At 49.3% G+C, this 17,512-nt stretch overlaps 1 protein-coding gene across 6 annotated transcripts in view; it reads left to right on the forward strand.

The window, feature by feature from the left end:
• The window catches only part of DVL3 (dishevelled segment polarity protein 3), a 33,990-nt gene that overhangs the window by 3,934 nt on the left and 12,544 nt on the right, over positions 1-17,512 (forward strand). The window lies entirely within an intron of this gene.

A 17,512-nucleotide genomic window follows, 5' to 3' on the forward strand; every position in this document is an offset into this window, starting at 1 on the left:
GCTTCAAATAATTAAGACCCCAGAGTGGTGTCACTTCTGGGTGGCAAAGAGGAGAAATGAGAAGAATTCCTGCACCTGGTCCTGGGGAGAGGAGTTGTGAGCAGCAGGAAGGCTGATGCTGCTGATGCAGCTGCACATAACAGAGTGCAGATATTTGTGCCCTTGTTGGCTGTGTGTGCTGCTGATCCCAGAAGTGGAGGCACATGAAGGTCAGCTGATGGATGGTATGAGTGGGGCAGTGCACAGATGTGGTCCTGTGGTCTTGGACCTGAGTCCTGGACCTGAGATGCTTTGTGTGGATGTGTCTCACCATGAAGTGTGGAACTACCCTTGACTGCTAACACTGCACTCATTAAAGAGGGAAGGTTTCTTCCTGCAGCTTGAATCTTTTCATTTGGTGTTTCACAGGTAGGAGCTGTGTGTTGATCAGCAGAAGAGCACCTTAGATCAGTGCAGTGCTGTGACTATTTTTGAGGTCCATATTCTCCATCAGGTTTTTTGTGGGATTTTGAGCAGACTTTTTAATTTCTTTTTTTTTTTCCTTAATCCATAAAATGGAATCTCCAACTGTGCTTTGTCTTGTCCACTTGACACTGGGACCTTCTTGGGCAAACATTTGTGTGTCTCTTAGCATGACAGAGCTCTCAGTTCCATAGAGGTGCTGCAAGAACAGGACTGTAAATTCTTCTGGGCACCTGTGCAGTTGGGAGGGGAACAACCCTGCTGATGGTCTCTGGCTTGTAGTTTGCTGGAACATGGGCTTCAGTCATGTGTATAGTGTTGTCTCCTACCCCAGTCCATCATGAGAAATGCACCTGGGCAGTGTGGACTTCTCACCAGCCAGATATTGTGCCTGTTTGCCTCAGCTGAACTACAGATTTGTCTTTTTATCTGGTACAGCTCTAAGAATACTCTTATATCAGCTGATATGTGATTTCTTTTGATTCGTTTTCTATGTCTTATTGATACTGCTCATTCTCTATCGATCAAAATGTGTTTCCACAGGGGCATGCTAAAGTTTAAGCTAAACTTTTCAGAGCATTTTAATGAGTGCAAATTGTGTGTCCAGGTAAATCCTTAGCAACTGGTCTGAAATTCTGCCTTGTCTTTCCATAAATTGTGGAGTGCTGAAAGTTCGAATTTCTCTTGCCTGTGAAGAAATCAATTTGGTGATCATTTTGCTTATCTTCACTTGGCCACCTCCCCTCTTCTAGACTGGAGAGCAGAAGGGCCCCCACTCTTCTGCAAGGGGACCACTCCTCCCTCCCCATCCTACTGGTTCTGCATTGCTGGGAGAACACCAGTGATCTGAGGTACGGTGGTGGGATGGTGCTGCTCTCCTGCCGCCGCTGGTTTCTCCCTCTTGCAGGTCTCCATTCCAATTTTAGTTTCATAGCTGTGGTGATTCTTTGGTCTCAGCCGTGAAGTGAAAATTGGTATCCAGCTAATCACTGGCCCAGTATCTTATCCAGACCTGCTTAATTATCACCTGCTCTCCAAAGCCGGGTACGAGGCAGTGATTAGGACAGCGCTCTGGAGGCAGAACAAAGCGGGCGCTGCGGGAATTCCCAGTGCAGGGGTCAGATGCCACTGGTGTTTGGCAGCCTCATCTCTGCACATGTGCATGAGGAAATGCGTTGATGCTCTCTGAAAGGCTGAGTGATTTATTTTTATTGCAGGGTCTTTTTGAAATTGATACCAGCGGTGACTGTCCTTCTGGCTGGAAATGCTGGGAGCTGGGGAAGGGATCCTAAACTTAATAAGCAGTGTCAGTTTCTAAGCAGTGGTGAGCCCTGGCATGGTGCCCCCGCCTTTCCTGCCAGCTCTTTGTAGCATGTGTTGGGGGAGTTGTTTTATTTTGATTTTGAGAACTTTTTAAAATTTATTTTTAATTGGAAACTTTTGCTGTCTCCAGAAGACCTTTGCATGTCCCATGCCCCGATGGAGGCTGCTTCCATGTCAGCATGAATTTCATGCTGAGAGAGGTTGGCAAGAAGTTCATGAGTGAAAGGGCCTACAGAACTCCCTTGCATGCTCACATCCTTTGTGGTGGTCTAGTGACAGCACTGGCCCTACTGGAAGCACTTTTTTTCAGTTTCTAGTCAGTCCCTGTCCATTCCATGTGGAGAGGAGCACTTTACACATGAAAGGCCACAGCATCCCATCTGTTGTGCTCCAGAGGATGTTTCCATGCCTGCTGTGAGGTGAGCTGCCCTGGTTAGCAAGGGCCCACCAGCAGTTACTGCAGACATTTTGCATGTAGGTTAGTGCAGCCTGTGCCTCTGTCTCCTGAGCTGCTGAGGATTTGGCAGAGAGCTGCTAACCACTGTCTGCATTTGTGGTGGGGAGTTCCTGTAATGCTGCCCGTGCTTGGGGTGGCCCATGGACACCGGAGCTGGTTCTGGCTGGAGCTGCTGCTGGAGGCCGCTTCCAAGTGTTGTGGTGGTGGGGGCTACAGCAGTGCCAGGGTTGAGGTGAAGATGGAGATGGTTAGTTGACAGTATTCCCTGCTTCCCTAGGCTGTATTGTCTGTGCCTGGCCCTGTGTGTCCTGCTGTTCAGACCCAGCTATTGCTGTCTCTGTAGGTGTCCGACGTTCTCAGTTGTGGTTGGAGCTGTGCTCTGAAGGCCACATGGGATGGCAGTCACAGCCTGGTTTCTTTGCCCAGGGGTGGTGTTTGAAAAGCCAAGTTAGCCAAATCAGGCTGGAGACCAATTTCCCTAAGGCCTTGTGTGTCCTATGCAAACAATGAAGCTTTACAACAGCTATTGAACTAGTCTGCAGCCAGAACTGGTCAGAAATTTTTTTTGACTGAATGTATTTTCTCCCAAAATATGGTGTCATGTTGAAGCCAGCATTTTTCTTGGAGAGGCATTGTTTTCAGTTATGTGTTTGATGGGAATGTTTCTTAATTTTAAGCCTCTTTTGTCATTTCTGGAAAAAAGAAAGGTCAAGAAACCTTTACTCAGCCATGTGAATGCAGCTGTTTTGGTGCATTTCAGTGTTCTGAAATCATCTGGAGGACTCTGGTCCTCCAAATTCCAGTACAGAGCAAAAACTTACCTTGATGTCTCAGAAATTGCTGCAAAGTAAATCAGTGTGCCCTGGCTCTGGTACAGCTGTGCTCCTGCATGGTTCAGTCTTGGAGGTCAAGGCAAAATGCCATAAAAAATGGCTCATAAATCACCATAATTTGGGTCACAACCTGAACGGTTTTTGTTGTTATGATATGATAGTTGTGGCCCCGCTGCTCAGTTTTCTGGTTCCTGCTGAGATACATCTTTTTTCTAAAGTGAACTCTAGAATTTCATCTAGAACTTTGCTGTTCCCAAATCCCAGACATTGGCTCACCCACAAGGTGGGTACTGGGTCTTCTGGGTGGTGGTGTAAGCAGCGATGTTCCCTCCTACGTGGCTGCAGTGAGAGCAGGGTGTTGCTGGGGAGGCTGCATTTCATAATGGACTCTGAGAAGGAAGATGGTGGTGTGCAGGGGTGGAGGTAGATGATCCCTGAGCCCAAGGTCATTGTGCTTGGAGGACTGAGCTTTCAGTAAGTCCCTCTTCTCCATCATGCTCCTGGCCTCTTTCTTCTGTGATTTCTTCACCTGGTCTCCTAGCAGGTGTGAATTCTTCAAGTGGAGGCTGCCATCCAACCCTATGCAAGTGGGGATGCTCAGGAAAGAAGGGTCTATGAATGTAAGCAAAGAAAATCTGATTTCCCCTGCAGCTTTTCTGCTGCAGACATGGGTTTGGCTTCAGTCCTCTGTCAGGGTGGGCATCAGGCCCTTCATCTAGACTTGAAAGCTGTATATGTAGAGGTGTAGGGAGCATACTTGAAATTCCTGAAGTCCTTTTTGAGCTCAGTGTATTTAAAGGGGTGGGAAGCCTCTTCCATGTCTGCATGGCAGTTGCTGAACTGTTCTGAGCTGAGGGTACCTGCTGTAATGAATTGCTACTCCTCCACCCTTGACTGCATCCAAATAGATAGAACAATGTTGTGGTTTAAGATACTTGATCTGTGAAAAAGCCCATGAAGAGGAGCTGGGCTTGCAGCACACAGCAGATACTGAGTCTGCAGGAAATTGCCTTCATGTTGCACCAGCTTTGCATCGTGTTGCACATCTGATGAAGCAGCAGTCAGGGCTGTGTGTTTTTGGTGTTTCCTATTGATTTCCTCCTCTCTCCATCCCTTGTTTGTTATTCAGAGCCTGCCCTTCTGACCTGTGCTGGATGGATTGTTGTTTTCCAGAGGGGGGATGTGGCACCACGTGGCTGTGTTACTGTTTGTCCCACTGGTGCTGGCTTGTTAGGCAGCAGCTGGCAAGTTAAGTAAAACTTAATCCCGCTGGTGGCTGCCGTTGGAAATTTTTGGACCAAATCCTTTTGTAAAGGCTTTTTGGAAGGCGTTTCAATAAGGTACAAATAGGGGAATTAGTCTAATCTCTGTGACTTTGTCTGCTTTGTCCATGTGCTTATCTGTGTAATGCCATGGTGGCCTTAGGAGAGAGTGTGAGCTTTTGGGCTGTGGTCTCTGAGGACTGCATTAGCTTGCAGAGCTGAAGCATTAGTGTTTCCCTGAGCCCCAAAGCTCTTGGTTTCACTTGTTTCCATTGCTATGTTGTTACTACTGTAGCACTAATGTTAAACCCATCCAGGAATGGGCTGGAACTCTCGGGAGGCTTTGGCAGGCAGAGATGCCTGGCGCTGACCTTCCTGTGCTCTGTAATTCTGTATCACAGTGGAGGGTTGGGACTGTTGTGGTTGTTGTATCAGTTATTTATTAAAGGGTACATACCAGGGGTGTTGTTTTTTTCAGTCACAGCTAGCTATGGAAGGCCTCAGAAGCATATTTGGGTATCCTGCTCCACTAAATCCTTTGTGGTGATTATCTCCTCACTGGGGTATTTGTTCTTGTGTCTTGTTGACTAAAATTTTTTAGGATGTTAGAGCTGGGGAAAAGAGGGTGCAGTGTGAGCAGTGACTGAGTTGCTGCAGTGAGAGTCTGTCCTTCTGGTCCTGGCTGAAGACAGAAGCTGAAGTGGGAAAGGCTTCCTCACATGACTTGGAGCAAAGCTCTGTTTCTGGGAGAGCTGTCACTGGCTGCTGTGTGGGAAGGTCTTTCCTCTGCTGGTTTTTGACCTGCCCCTAGGGTTTGGAGAGGAATTTATTTGCTACGTGGCCCCTCTGATCGCTGGCAGCTGCCTCTGTGATAGGCTGGGAGTTCTGGATCTGGGTAGCAGAGTTTGTGGACTTTTCCTTGTTTGCTGGTGGCTACTGGCTGGTTCTGGGAACACTGAGAGTCTGCCAGAGGGCTCTGTGTTTAGGAGCTTTGGCTGTGCATGGATTATTATAGCAGGGAAGCTGGTGTTAGAGCAGTACCTGCCCCTGTCTGGGCTTCAACTCTTTCCCTCAGCATTACTCTGACTACCTACTCATGGTGTTTTGTGTCTCATGACCTGCAAGCAAATAGGCTGTCCCCTGTACACTGCATTGTGCTGTGCTGCTGTTGTTGACAGCCAGAGCAGTGTCAGCAGCAGGTGACAACCTTGGCTTGGTGGCCTGATGCCATCAAGGCAGGGAGAAAGTTGCTGCAGTGCTGATGGCTGCTGCCTGGTTGGCCCCAGGGAGCAGCAGCTTCTCAAACTGAAGCTTTTTCCAGAAGCTGTGATGGATATGCAAACTTCATACTTGTGTTTGCATACAGCTAACCAGCTGTCCCAGTTCATTCAGCCCTGCCTAGCTCAACCAGTATGTTAGTGCCATTCACACAGAGACTTGCCTGTGGGCCCAGATGGGGCTATGCCATACTGGAAATCCATATAGGGGCTCCATGCATGGAGTCTTGCTCTTGCACTCTGCTCATTTGAGTTTTCTTACTGTTTTTTGTGGCTCTGAGAAGGGTGGATTTTCATGGTTCTGGCTGCAGAGCTAAGTCCCTTATGGCAAACCTGCCTTAGACCTAGAGCTGGTAAATGCACCTTTAGGTCCTGAAGGGGGTCCTGTGAGGTGGATTTTTCTTCTAGATTAAAAATGTGTTGTTTCAGCAGGGGCCAAAAAGTTAGACTTGGGAAAACTCTTTAAGACTATTCCTTGTCTAGTCATCCTGGAAGTGTCAGGGTATTTTGAGGATGTCAACATCTGCATCAGTTTAGGGTAAGCTCTGGGTTTCCTTGGGGCAGTTCCAAACTAACACAAGGCGTGTAACATCTCTGCCAGTGTGCACGATGCTGGAGCTGGGTCTGACTTAGCTCTGCCATGTAGAAGGGTTTGTAGATGTGAGGTGGGGACTGTGTCTGGCCATGTTGTAGGGTCCAGCTGTGCTCCTGGTTGATCAACATGTGGTGTTGGTACTAAGTGTTTGTGGTCACTCTACATGTAACTTACAGGAGAGATGCTTCAAGGGAACTTGGTGTCAGTACTACAGATAATTAGGAAGCTCAAAATCAGGGTGGTCTTGTAACATGACTTGCCAGCAGATCCACAGACACAGGATGGCCCTATTGCAGTAACAACATGTGATGAGTATTTCTGAGCTGCCTTTGGGAATAGCTAATGTATAGCATGACCAGTTCAACACAGTTACTGAGCTCATGGGATATTTACATGGGATATCTACAACTTGTAGACAGGTTGTGCATCCTTCCCCTGCACTCTTCTGTCCTTGAAGGACTTAGGAGTTGGCAGTTGTGGCTTTGAGACCCTCCACAAGAGAAACATTCCATGTCCTGTGATGGTGATTTCTGGGGGTCAGTGGCCATTACCCAGTCTTTGGTGCAGTTGTCAGAGACAGCTGGTGGAAGGTTTTGCATGGTATGTGACAGGGTCAGGTCCAGGAGTTCACAGTGTCAAAGAAAAGCAGCAGTTGGACGTGGTGCTACAGTGATCCAAAACACTGTCCTCTTCTAAACTGAGGAGAGGCTTGCTCTCTTGTTGAAAAGGAAGATGATTCCTGGTGTATAGGTGAGTCCTGGTAGGACCTGAACTGAATTCTGTACATGGCAACTGTGAACACTTTATATTTACAGTAATGTATTGGGTCCTACTGTATGGCTTTCATCTACTTTCTGGACCTTTAGTTGAGAAAGTTGTGTGCCAGCACATGATTGGTTTGGTTGGGACTGGAGCACCTTTCTTGCTCTTTCTTCCAGCAGTTGAACAGTATTTTCATACTTGCTGGGTGGTTGGCTGGAGGGCAAGCTTGGCTAGCCTGGTAAAGGATGTTATGGTATGTTACTTGTTGTATTGTTGCCCTATGTCTTGAATGGAGTTTGGTGAATAAGTCTGGTATTAGTGAAATTGATGAAGTATATTAAAGGCTACTAAAACTTGCTCTATTCACTGATTTTTTAATACAGGGAATTTTTTGTACTATCTGCATGACACCGTCAAAAGCAGATGAGGAAGAAAAACAATTAAGTGTCCTTAGCAATGGTCAGAAAAGTTTCTTATGAGTGTTCGACCCCTCATGCTCTCTTCTGCCTCCTGCATTTTAGGACCAGAGGGATGTAGTATCAGTGTTTGCCCATTTTTCACAGTACTGCAATAGCTTGCAATCTGGGACAGAGTTGTGTCTTTGCCACCATGCAGCTTTTGTGACACTGAAGGGCTCTTCTTTGCGTGAGTCCTTTTCATTGTCTTTGGCACATGTTTTGTGGTGAAAGTTTGTTGTGAGCTTTATTAACAGCCTGTTGGTTTTATGGGGGTTCTCTGTACATCTTACAGACCCAGTTAGCAGAGCTGTTGCTGATGGCAGCCCAGCTGGATGTGCAGAGTAGGTGCAGCCATCTACAGCCTGTCATGCTTCAAGACCCCTTCCCATCGGGTAGGAGGTTGAGTCGGTTTCCTAGGGAGGCTCTTGCAAAATTGTTTATGCAAGGAGAGCGTAATGTGAGCTGGTCAGTGCCTTGAGGACTGGACACATGTGGAGGCTGCTTTGTCATTTCCTCGTGGAGATCTGTCATTAAATTAAATTAATTATTAACATGATGGGGGAAATGAACCTTGCTCCTCTTCCCCACAGGCATCTGCCTTGGTCTGTGTGGTCCCAGATCTGCTCTGGAGGTATCTGGCTGGCAGAAGGGCGCTCCTAGCGCATAGGGCTGGTGCTGGCCAGGGCTGTTGTGCTGGCAGCCCGTGACGAGGAGGTGCTGGTGAGCATCCTGCTCTGTGCTTCCCCAGGTGTGGAAGTCCAAGCTTTCAGACTTTGTTTCCCACCCTCCCCCTCTTCCCAATTTCCCCCTGTTCTCCTCTCCTTGGTCTCCCGCTGAGTTGATGCTTTTCCAGGAATGAGCTGTACTGCTGGCCCAGCACATTCCACAGCAGCAGCGCTTTCTTGGCAGGAGCCTCGCTTGCTGTTAGAAAAAGCAGGGCTGACTTGGTGTCCCTCAGCTGAGGGCCAGAAAAGGAAGGCCTGCTACTGCGCTCCTCACGGTGCATGCAGAGCCTTCCCAGGCATCGCGGCCTTCTCCCCTGGTTGTGGTGTATGTGCAAACTTCACACTGTCCCCCCAGCAGCCCTGGGGCTCTTTGCAGCTCCTCACAGTCGTCTTAACCAGTGTGAATTCCCTGGACATTGCAGGGGAGGCTGTTGCTTTTCTAGCCAGCCTAGAAAGGGGGAGTGACTTCTCACTCATGGGGAGTTGCAAGGAGCTCCCTGTGGGGCACACACACCTCATTCACAAGCTTCTTGATAAGCTGGTGTTGTCCTTTGCGTTTTGTAACCAGCAGTAGCCAGATAAACCCTTTGTCCGCCTCTGCACTATTTTCACCTCTCTCCCTTTCCCTCTGTCGGCAGGAGCTGGTGTTTTGCAGCTCTGCCTTGTGGGCTCTTCCTGCTGTCTGTGTCCAGATGGAGCTGAGTGTCACAGCACACCAAGCCTCCTTCCTCCGGTGTGCTTGCTGTCTCACATTAGTGTGAACCACAGCAACCACATCAGGATTTTACCCTGTCTCATACACATCTCTGGCTGGGGCCTCTTTGGGCCTGTTTCCTCTCCCAGCCTGAATACAAGCCCAGCTTTTGGCCACTGTTACTATGTCTGTGGAATTGTCTCCGTTCTCTAAAGGTCATTTCTGCAGATGTTTAACCTCAAATCTTTTTTTTCTCACAGTGAGTCCCTGCACTTGTCTTGTATCTTTGTGTTGTGTTGTATCTTCATGCAAGCTTTTAGTTACTGAGGAGATGAAATTGAGCTAGCAACATGAAGAACCTGACTTGGCTTCTGCTGGAAGTTCCCGTTTGTCCTGATTTCCAATTCAAAGAGACTGAAAGTGTCACTGAACCTTCGGGGGCCAGCAGAATGCTTTCTTTGATGATGTCTGTAAATGTCCTTCCGGAGGTTGGAAGCATCGCTTGGGCAGGGCAGGATTAATTAGCGTGGAGGTGCCTCCTGCAGTCCCTGTGCAGATTCCTGCTGCCAGTAGGTCGGTGGAGGACAGGCTGGTCGGGCTTGTTTGCAGAGCAGGGCTGCAGCCAGATGGTCACTCTGGGATCAAGGTGGGAGGGGCTGCCAGGGCTCTGCACTCGCCGTGAAATCAGTCTGTAGCTTTGCTTTGATAAGTGCTGCTCCTGGGCAGGCCTCTGAGCCTGGGTGGCTCCTTCCTAAATGCCATTCCTTTTCCAGCCTTTGGAGTAGGTGAACAGGAGATCTGATCTCTGTCATCTGCCACCCAGTGATACCCATAGGGCTGAGCACAGGTCCAGCTGGAGCCAAGCATCGCCCAGACTTAGGGGCTCTGCTTGTCCTGGTGTTTGTCCAGTGGAGTGATTGCAAATGTATTGATGAGGGCTTCTCAGGGAAAATAGTTGGCATCTTGGATGTCTGACTGACCGTGGGGGGAAAGCACAGAAAGCTGGGGATGGTGCACGAAGAGGCTGTGAGGCAGCAGAAGTGAACATGATTGAGGGAGGCTCTAGGCCCCTAGCAGGGGGACTGGGACTAAATGATCTGTGAGGTCCTTTCCAACTCAAACCATTCTCTGAAAACTAAAGAGCCTATTCTTGAGGAGTGCAGGTAGTAGCTTGAAATGGAATGACCTTTGAGGAGTCCTTGTGATGCTCCCTGGACTTGTTAGGTGGGCAGGGGTGGCCATTCCTGCACAAGTGCAGAGGTGTGTTACTGTTTTGGTAGTAGGACAGCTGCTGATGATTTGTGCTTCTTGATTCTTGAGAAGCACACCAGGTAAAGAGAGTGCTGCAAAGGAGCTCATGTTCACATGGGGTGCTGGGACAGAGAGGACAGCAGGTCTGAGAATGAGACCATCTACAAATCTGTATTTCCCCTTTTACCTTGTGCTGCAGCACAGAGGAGCAGTGCAGAACAACCTGTCTGGGGGCTTGGAAGGGAAATTAAATGGGAGAGTGACAGTCTGTTTATGGTCAGAGAGCCCTTCTCACCCCAGTGTAATGCAATTTGTACTCCTCTTCTTTGCACAGGAGGTGAAAATACAATGAGGGAGACCCAAGGAGTGTGTTGGCTTACAGAGACAGACAGCTCAAATCCTCTAATCCTGTTTGATTCATCCTGTTTGCCTGCAAAGCCTGAGGTCTCACTGATACACGTGTGATCACTGCCATGTGTATTCTTTGGTTGGGTCTGTAGCTCTTGGGTGAATTGTATCCCCTTGGGAAATACACACATCATATCTGGGCTTAATCTAACAGACACATATTTCCCAACTGAAATCCCAGCACTCACAGAGAATTGCCCTGTCCAGTTTTCTAATCTGGTGAAATGGCTGCAGAGCTCATCCCTGTGGCTTCAGCACTATCTTACAGAATAGATAAGGATTTTGCTCTAGAGCCAGGAGCTGCTCATATTTGGGTCGTAAAATATGAAGGTGCTTCCTTTTGCTATGAAGCATTATTAATCTATATAATCAATTGGAAACAAGACATCTCTACCCTAAGGGGAGTGTACTAGAGGTCTTGAAAATGAGATCACATTTCTAGTGTGTAAATCTCTGAAGCTTGTGCTGTTGGGTAGAAGTGTTTCCTGATATTTTTTTTGTTTGGTTGGTTTTTGGGGTTTTTTTTCTTCCTTTGTGAGCTGTAGAAGATGGGGGCTGTTAAGGTTACAGGAACGATCAACCAAATTGTGCACTTCTGGAATGTTGTAAGAGAAGATTGTTTATAATTTAATTCCTGGGCTTTCCACTGTTGGAAAGAACGTTGCTGCTCTGTAAAGGTTTTTCCTCTTAACGCTTGAGGAGACGTCTTACTTCTTTAATCTGCTCTAACTTTGCATCTTTTCAGTGTGAAATTGTCATTGCTCAGTTGTCTTCTCAATCTTTGCACGTCCCCTGTTTTTCATCCTGGCCATCAAGCTGTCCAACATGCTCGAGAGGTCCCCAGCCCTACCTCCCTTCTTGGTACTGACCCCTCTGATGCCAGATCCAGCTTTTGTGTTTGCCACCATGTCTGTGATTTCTCCTCTCTGAGTATCCTCCCTGCGGCAAGCCCTTAGATAGGCCAGCTGGGGTACAGGACTGCCAGAAACAAGCAGTAATGGCTGCTGAGCTCCAAGCCTGCCTCCAAATCTGAGGTTCAAATCCTGTGGAAGCCTTTGTCCGTGCCTCTTGGACTTCTTCTTTTGCTGGGCTTGTATTACTCCGTCAGAGTTCTTCTCAGGGACCTTGCTGTGGCTAGCGGATGCTGCTCAGGAGAGACCAGAGCTAGCTGAAGCTAGAAACTCGCTTGTATCCACAGCCTCAGCCAGGCTGGAGGCCACCGAGGGGAAACGAGGAGGCTGGAGCAGAGCAGCTGCGCTGGCGATGTGTGCGCAGCCGGGGTCTGACATGGCGCGGTCGTCTCCGCGGCTTGGGGTTTATGGCCTCCTTTCACTCCTGTGCACACTCTCTTGTTCCCCACCTTCCCTTCATTCCTAGGACATGACTCTGTGATATAAAATACCCTCTAATTTCCTGAGCCAGGCTGGAACTCCCCGGAGAAGGCAGCGTCTGCCTGCCTGTCCCTCACCCGCCTCTGCATCCATGTTCCAGGCTGCCAGCTGCTCCCGCCGGCAAGGCAGCGGGAGGGAAACTGGGAGCATGGCACCTTCCCAGGCCGTGGGGAGAGGGTCTGCTGGCTCCAAAGGAGGAGCTGGTGGGAGGGTAGGGATGGAGCCAGGGTTGGAGCTGAGTTTCCTTTGCTTCCTTCCCTGCTGCCGGGGTTGTCCCTTCCCCTCCCCCAGCTGCATGGGAGCAGATGTGCTGCTTGTGTCAGCCCTGGCAGCCCCCTCCGCACACTCCAACCGGGCTCCTGCCTCGTCCCCTCCTCCTCTTCTTCCTCCTCCTCCCCCTGGCTTGGCCCCGTGTCACTGGGGATGGCGGTGGAATCATCCGCCCACTCGGCCTGCCTCCCCTGTAACCCTCCCTCCTTCCTCCCTCCCGCAGGTCTCTTTGTTGGAAAATTCAAGGCAGATGAGTGCCGGGGAGCGCTGGGCCTGCGTGCCAGGCGCTGAGCTGCAGCTTGGCCTCGGCATGTCTGCTGGCCCCAGGATGGGAAGGGGGCCGCTGAGTGCCCGGCCGCAGGGCAATTCTCTGGGCAGGGCAGCAGCACCGAGGGTCCTGGACTGCACTCGCCTGGGCAAGGCTTGGGTCGCTTCCACATGAACGGGGTTTTTCCTGGCCACCATTCTTAGCCATGTTCTACCCAGCCCCCAGCAGGACATTGGAACATTCAAAACCTGACAGTAAACTCAAAGCAGTCCCTCTGAAATCATCCTTAGGCAGATGTTTTCCCTGGGCTCTGGGAAAAGGAAAGGCTTGGTGAGAACCAGAGAGCCTGAACTCCTTCTGGGTCTGCTCTTTCAGGAATCCTGGGCTCAGACACCATCAGGTGGGGGCTGTTCCCAGCACATTCAGAGGATGGCTTTCCCTGCCAGCACATCCGCGGGACAGTTTCATCTCATGGCTGCCTCCCCATTCAAGCGCGGAGCAGAAACGTGGCACTGCTCACAGCTCCCCCAGAGGCTGCTCACTCGGTGGCTTCTGACGTGTGAACCTGCGGTCGTGTCCGTGCGAGAAGTGTGACTGGAAGAGTGGTGAGAGGTGGGAGGAGGAAGGCTGCAGCTAGGGCTGAGGCTGGAAAGGAATGGAGGAGGAAGGCTGCAGTTCAGGCTGAGGCTGGAAAGGAATGCAGGGCACAAATAGCTGGGATGGTGTGAGGGGTGACAGATGTGAGCAGTGTTGCAGAGATATTCCTGCTCGGCATGTGCCTGACTCCAGCACTATCAGTTTTTGCTCTGTAGAGTCTAAATATATAATCCATTGTGCTCTGGCATCTGGGTGATAAATAGTGATAAATAATGTAGTGGCTGGAGGAGGAGGCAGAAAACTGCTCTGGGGTGGAGCTGACCCCTGGGATGTCTGGGGCAGCCGCAGGGTAATAAGAGTGAGGAGGGACCAGCTCTCAGGACAGAGGGAGCTTGTTCTCCATCAGGCATTGCAGCTGAGGCTGGATGGGCGGGTCTTGGGGTTGGTTTCCTCTGTCCCCACTGAAAGTGGAATAGTTGACTTGTGCTGAGCAGTTGGTCACCTTGACCCAGCAAATATATCACCCTGTCCCTTCGCCCACAGGCAGGTCTCTGTGTCCCTGAGCAGGCAGCATGTAGCACTGAAAATTGGCTCTGCCTGAAGATCTCTCTAGGAATTGGATGCAGTCCAGGCTGCTGGCGACAGTATGAATGGATGCTAGTGGAGCCAGGGCAGGGTGCATGTGTGTGTGCACTTGGAAGTGAGAAGAAGGCAACTTGCCTGCATTGGAAAAGGCTGGTGTGGGCACCAAAGAGGGTGGGCCCCAAGGGGTCTGCCTGTATTTGACATTCATCTGGGCTGCAGGGGCTTTGGGCAGAGGCTGGCACAGAACATGCTGAAGAAGCATTAAGCTATCAGGGTTTTAATCCATCGTCACTGCTCCTTTCCTGCTTTTCCTGCTTCTCCATCTGTGCAAGAGGAATTAACACACATCCTGGGAGTGGATTAGACTGCTCAAACCATGACCTCCTCATCTGTGCCTTCTGGGGAAGGGTAGCCTTTGTGCAGTCCCTTTGCTGGCTCTCCAGTTTTGTCAGGGATTGTGAGTGCCAGCTGCCAGGTGACGTGCTGCCTTTCACCCTGTGGGACAGCCCTTTGCTGAGCGTGTGTGACACCGGTGCAACCAGTGGGGCTGGCAGGGTGGAGCGGGCCTGCTCCCCAGCTCTAGGCTTCCTGCACTGTTCATTTGCCTTTTGCTGACGCCTTGTGAGTGTTGGCAGGTCTTGTGTCTTGTTCTGGGGACAGCTGGGAGAGCTGCTGGCACACCAGGGAGCACAGCCAGGAGCCCAGAGCGCCTGTTTCTCCAAGCCCCAGCGTGCTGCGACTTGATGGCACTGGGGCAATGGGTCACAGCTCCGTGTCCCACCTGTGCGTCCTCTTCGATTCCCCGTGAGTTGAGGACTGGCTTGGGGACCTTTCAGATCTGTTGATAGGATTCCACTTCTGAGTAGTGTTAGATACTTATAATCTACTTACTTTTAATACATAATTTCTCTTGGTTTCACATTCTTTACTTTGTTCTTTTTTGTTGGACCTTCTCCCTACCCCCATAATTTATTCACTATCTAGTTACCTCATGTTTTAAGCATAATATGTTGCAAGCTACCTTAAATATAGGTTGGAAGGGGGAACACAGTATAACAAGCTAATTGTAATATATCTTTGTATTAAATAAGAGTGCTTAAAATGTTGTCATTGGATAGAAAAGGAAATGAGCTTGTTAAAGCCTATTTTGGTATTTGATTTATCAAAGATAGTAGAAATTGAACCTTCTGAATTTGCAAGTTGTTTTGATTGCAGATTCTGTGTGGAAAATGTATTTAGAGGTCCAGTAATATTTAAAATAAGAAAAATAAACTTTATTTTTTTCCCCAGGAGTAAAAAAAAAAAAAGGTCAATTTTCTTTTTAGAAAGTTAGTGCTTCTTTCACTGTGAAGGCTGATAATAATGTAGCTGTTTGTGTAATGCAGGGACATGACATTATGGCACAACTATAAAACTTGAAATGATGTTGAAATATTATGCATGTAATTAAAAAGCAACAGAATCATTTAGCATGCAGCATATTTAATGTATTTCACTTTCATCTATTAGAAATCTCTGGCATAGTTTGTGATTATTTCAGATCATTATAAAGAGGTTGAAATTATGTATTTCTTTAGAAATAAGCAAACTGGTGGAAATATGTCTGCTGGAAATGCAGTACAGCAGGAGCAGTCTGGGAGGTTGCTGGAGTGTGTGGAGGAACTTCCTGACACACCGGGTGAGGGAGCCAGCTGGGGAAGGCATGCACTGGACTTGTTTGTGAACAGAGAACTGGGGGGTGATGTGATGGCTGGAGGCTGCCTTGTGCACACCAACCACAACATGATAAGAGTTTTTGATTCTCAGAGGAGTAAGGAGGAGGATCAGCAGAACTGCCACCTTGGACTTGCAGAGGGCAGACTTTGGCTTGATTAGGGACTTGGTTGACAGAGTCCCTTGAGGGGCAGTCCTGAAGGGCAAAGGAGCCCAAGAAGGCTGATATTCTTCAGGAAGGAAATCTAAAAGATGTAGGAGCAGGCCATCCCTATGTGCTTGAAAGACAAGTCAGTGGGGAAGAAGAATGGCCTGGCTGAGCAGGCAACTTTGCCTCAAACTCAGGAAAAAATAAAATATTTTACCTTTGGAAGAAGGGGGAGGCAACTCAGGAGTGGTACAAGGATGTTGTGAGGTTATGCAGGAAGAACTAGAAGGGCCAAAGTCCAACTGGAGCGTACGTGGCTACTCCTGTTAAAGACAATTAAAATGGTTTTACAAATGATGTTAGCAACAGAAGGAGGGCTAAGGAAAATGTCCATCCTTTATTGGATGTGGGGGGAAACAGTGACAAAGGGTGAGGAAATGGCTGGGGTACTTAATGTCTTCTTTCCCTCAGTCTTTAATAGCAAGATCAGCTGTTCTCAGGGTGCCCAGCCATGTGAGCTGGGGGACAGGGAGCAGAATGAAGCCCATGTAATCCAAGGGGAAATGGTCAGCAACCTGCTTAAACACACCAAAGTCTATGGGGTCAGATGGGATCCACCAAGGATAGTGAGGGAGCTGGTGGAAGTGCTTACTGAGTCACTCTGTCATTTACCAGCAGTCCTGGTCAACCAGGGAGGTCCCAGGTGAGTGGAAGTTGGCAAATGTGATGCCATCTACAAGGAGGGCCAGAAAGAGAATCCAAGGGAATTACATGCCTGTCAGCCCAACCTCAGTGCCAGGGAAGGTCATGGGGCAGATTATCTTGAGTGCCATCATGGGGCATGTACAGAACAGCCAGGCAATCAGACCCAGCTGGCATGGGTTTTGGAAAGGCAGGTCCTGCTTGACCAGCCTGATCTCCTGTGACAGTGTGGCACAGTTAGTGGATGAAGGAAAGGCTGTGGTTGTTACCTACCTGGGCTTTAGTAAAGCCTTTGACACTATTTCCCACAGCATTCTCCAGGAGAAACTGGCTGCTCATGGCTTGGACAAGTGAGCTACTCCCTGTGTAGAAAGATGGCTGGTTGGGCTCAGGAGGGTGTCAGGAATGGAGCTACATCCATTGGCTGCTCACAGTGGTGTTCCCCAGGGCTCAGTACTGGGGCCAGTCCTGTTTAATATCTTTATCAATGATCTGGTCATGAGGATTGAGGGCACACTCAGTTCACAGATGACTAAGTTGGGTGGGAGTGTCGATGTGCTGGAGGGTAGGACAGCTCTGCAGAGAGATCTGGACAGTCTGGATTGACGGGCCAAGGCCAGTTCCATGAGGTTTGACAAAGCCAAGTGCTCGGTCCTGCACCTGGGTCACAACCCCACACAGCTCTGCAGGGTGGGGGAAGGCAGCCTGCAAAGCTGCCTGGTGGGAAAGCACCTGGGGGTGCTGGTTGCCAGTGGCTGAACATGAGGCAGTGTGTGCTCAGGTGTGCTCAGTGTGTGCTCAGAAAAGTCAATGGCATTGTGGGTTGTGTCAGCAGCAGTGTGCACAGCAGGACCAGGGCAGGGACTGTCCCCTGTGCTTGAGAGTGCTGAGGTGACACCTTGAACCCTGTGTCCAGTTTTTGGGCCCCTTACAAGACAGACATTGAGGTGCTGGAGCCATGACCAGAAAAGGGCAACAAAACTGGGGAAGGGTCTGGAGCATAAGTCCTGTGTGGAGCAGCTGAGGGAGCTGGTGGTGTTTAGTCTGGAGAAAAGGAGGCTCAGGGTGGACCTTGTCACTTTCTATAATTCCCTGAAAGGAGGCTGTATCCAGGTGAGGATTGGTCTCTTCTCCCAAATAGGAAGCAACAGGACAAGAGGAAATTGCCTCAAGTTGTGCCAGGGGAGGTTTAGATTGGACATTAGGAACATTTCTTCACCAAAAGGGTCTGGCACTGAAACAGGCTGCCCAGGGGAGTATTGGAGTCATCATCCCTGAAGGTATTTAAAAGTTGTGTAAATGTGGCACCTGGGGACATGGTTTGGTGGTGG

Source organism: Agelaius tricolor, unplaced genomic scaffold (assembly GCF_023055355.1).
Source record: "Agelaius tricolor isolate 1412-34295 unplaced genomic scaffold, bAgeTri1.0.p SCAF_12, whole genome shotgun sequence".
Taxonomy (NCBI): domain Eukaryota; kingdom Metazoa; phylum Chordata; class Aves; order Passeriformes; family Icteridae; genus Agelaius; species Agelaius tricolor.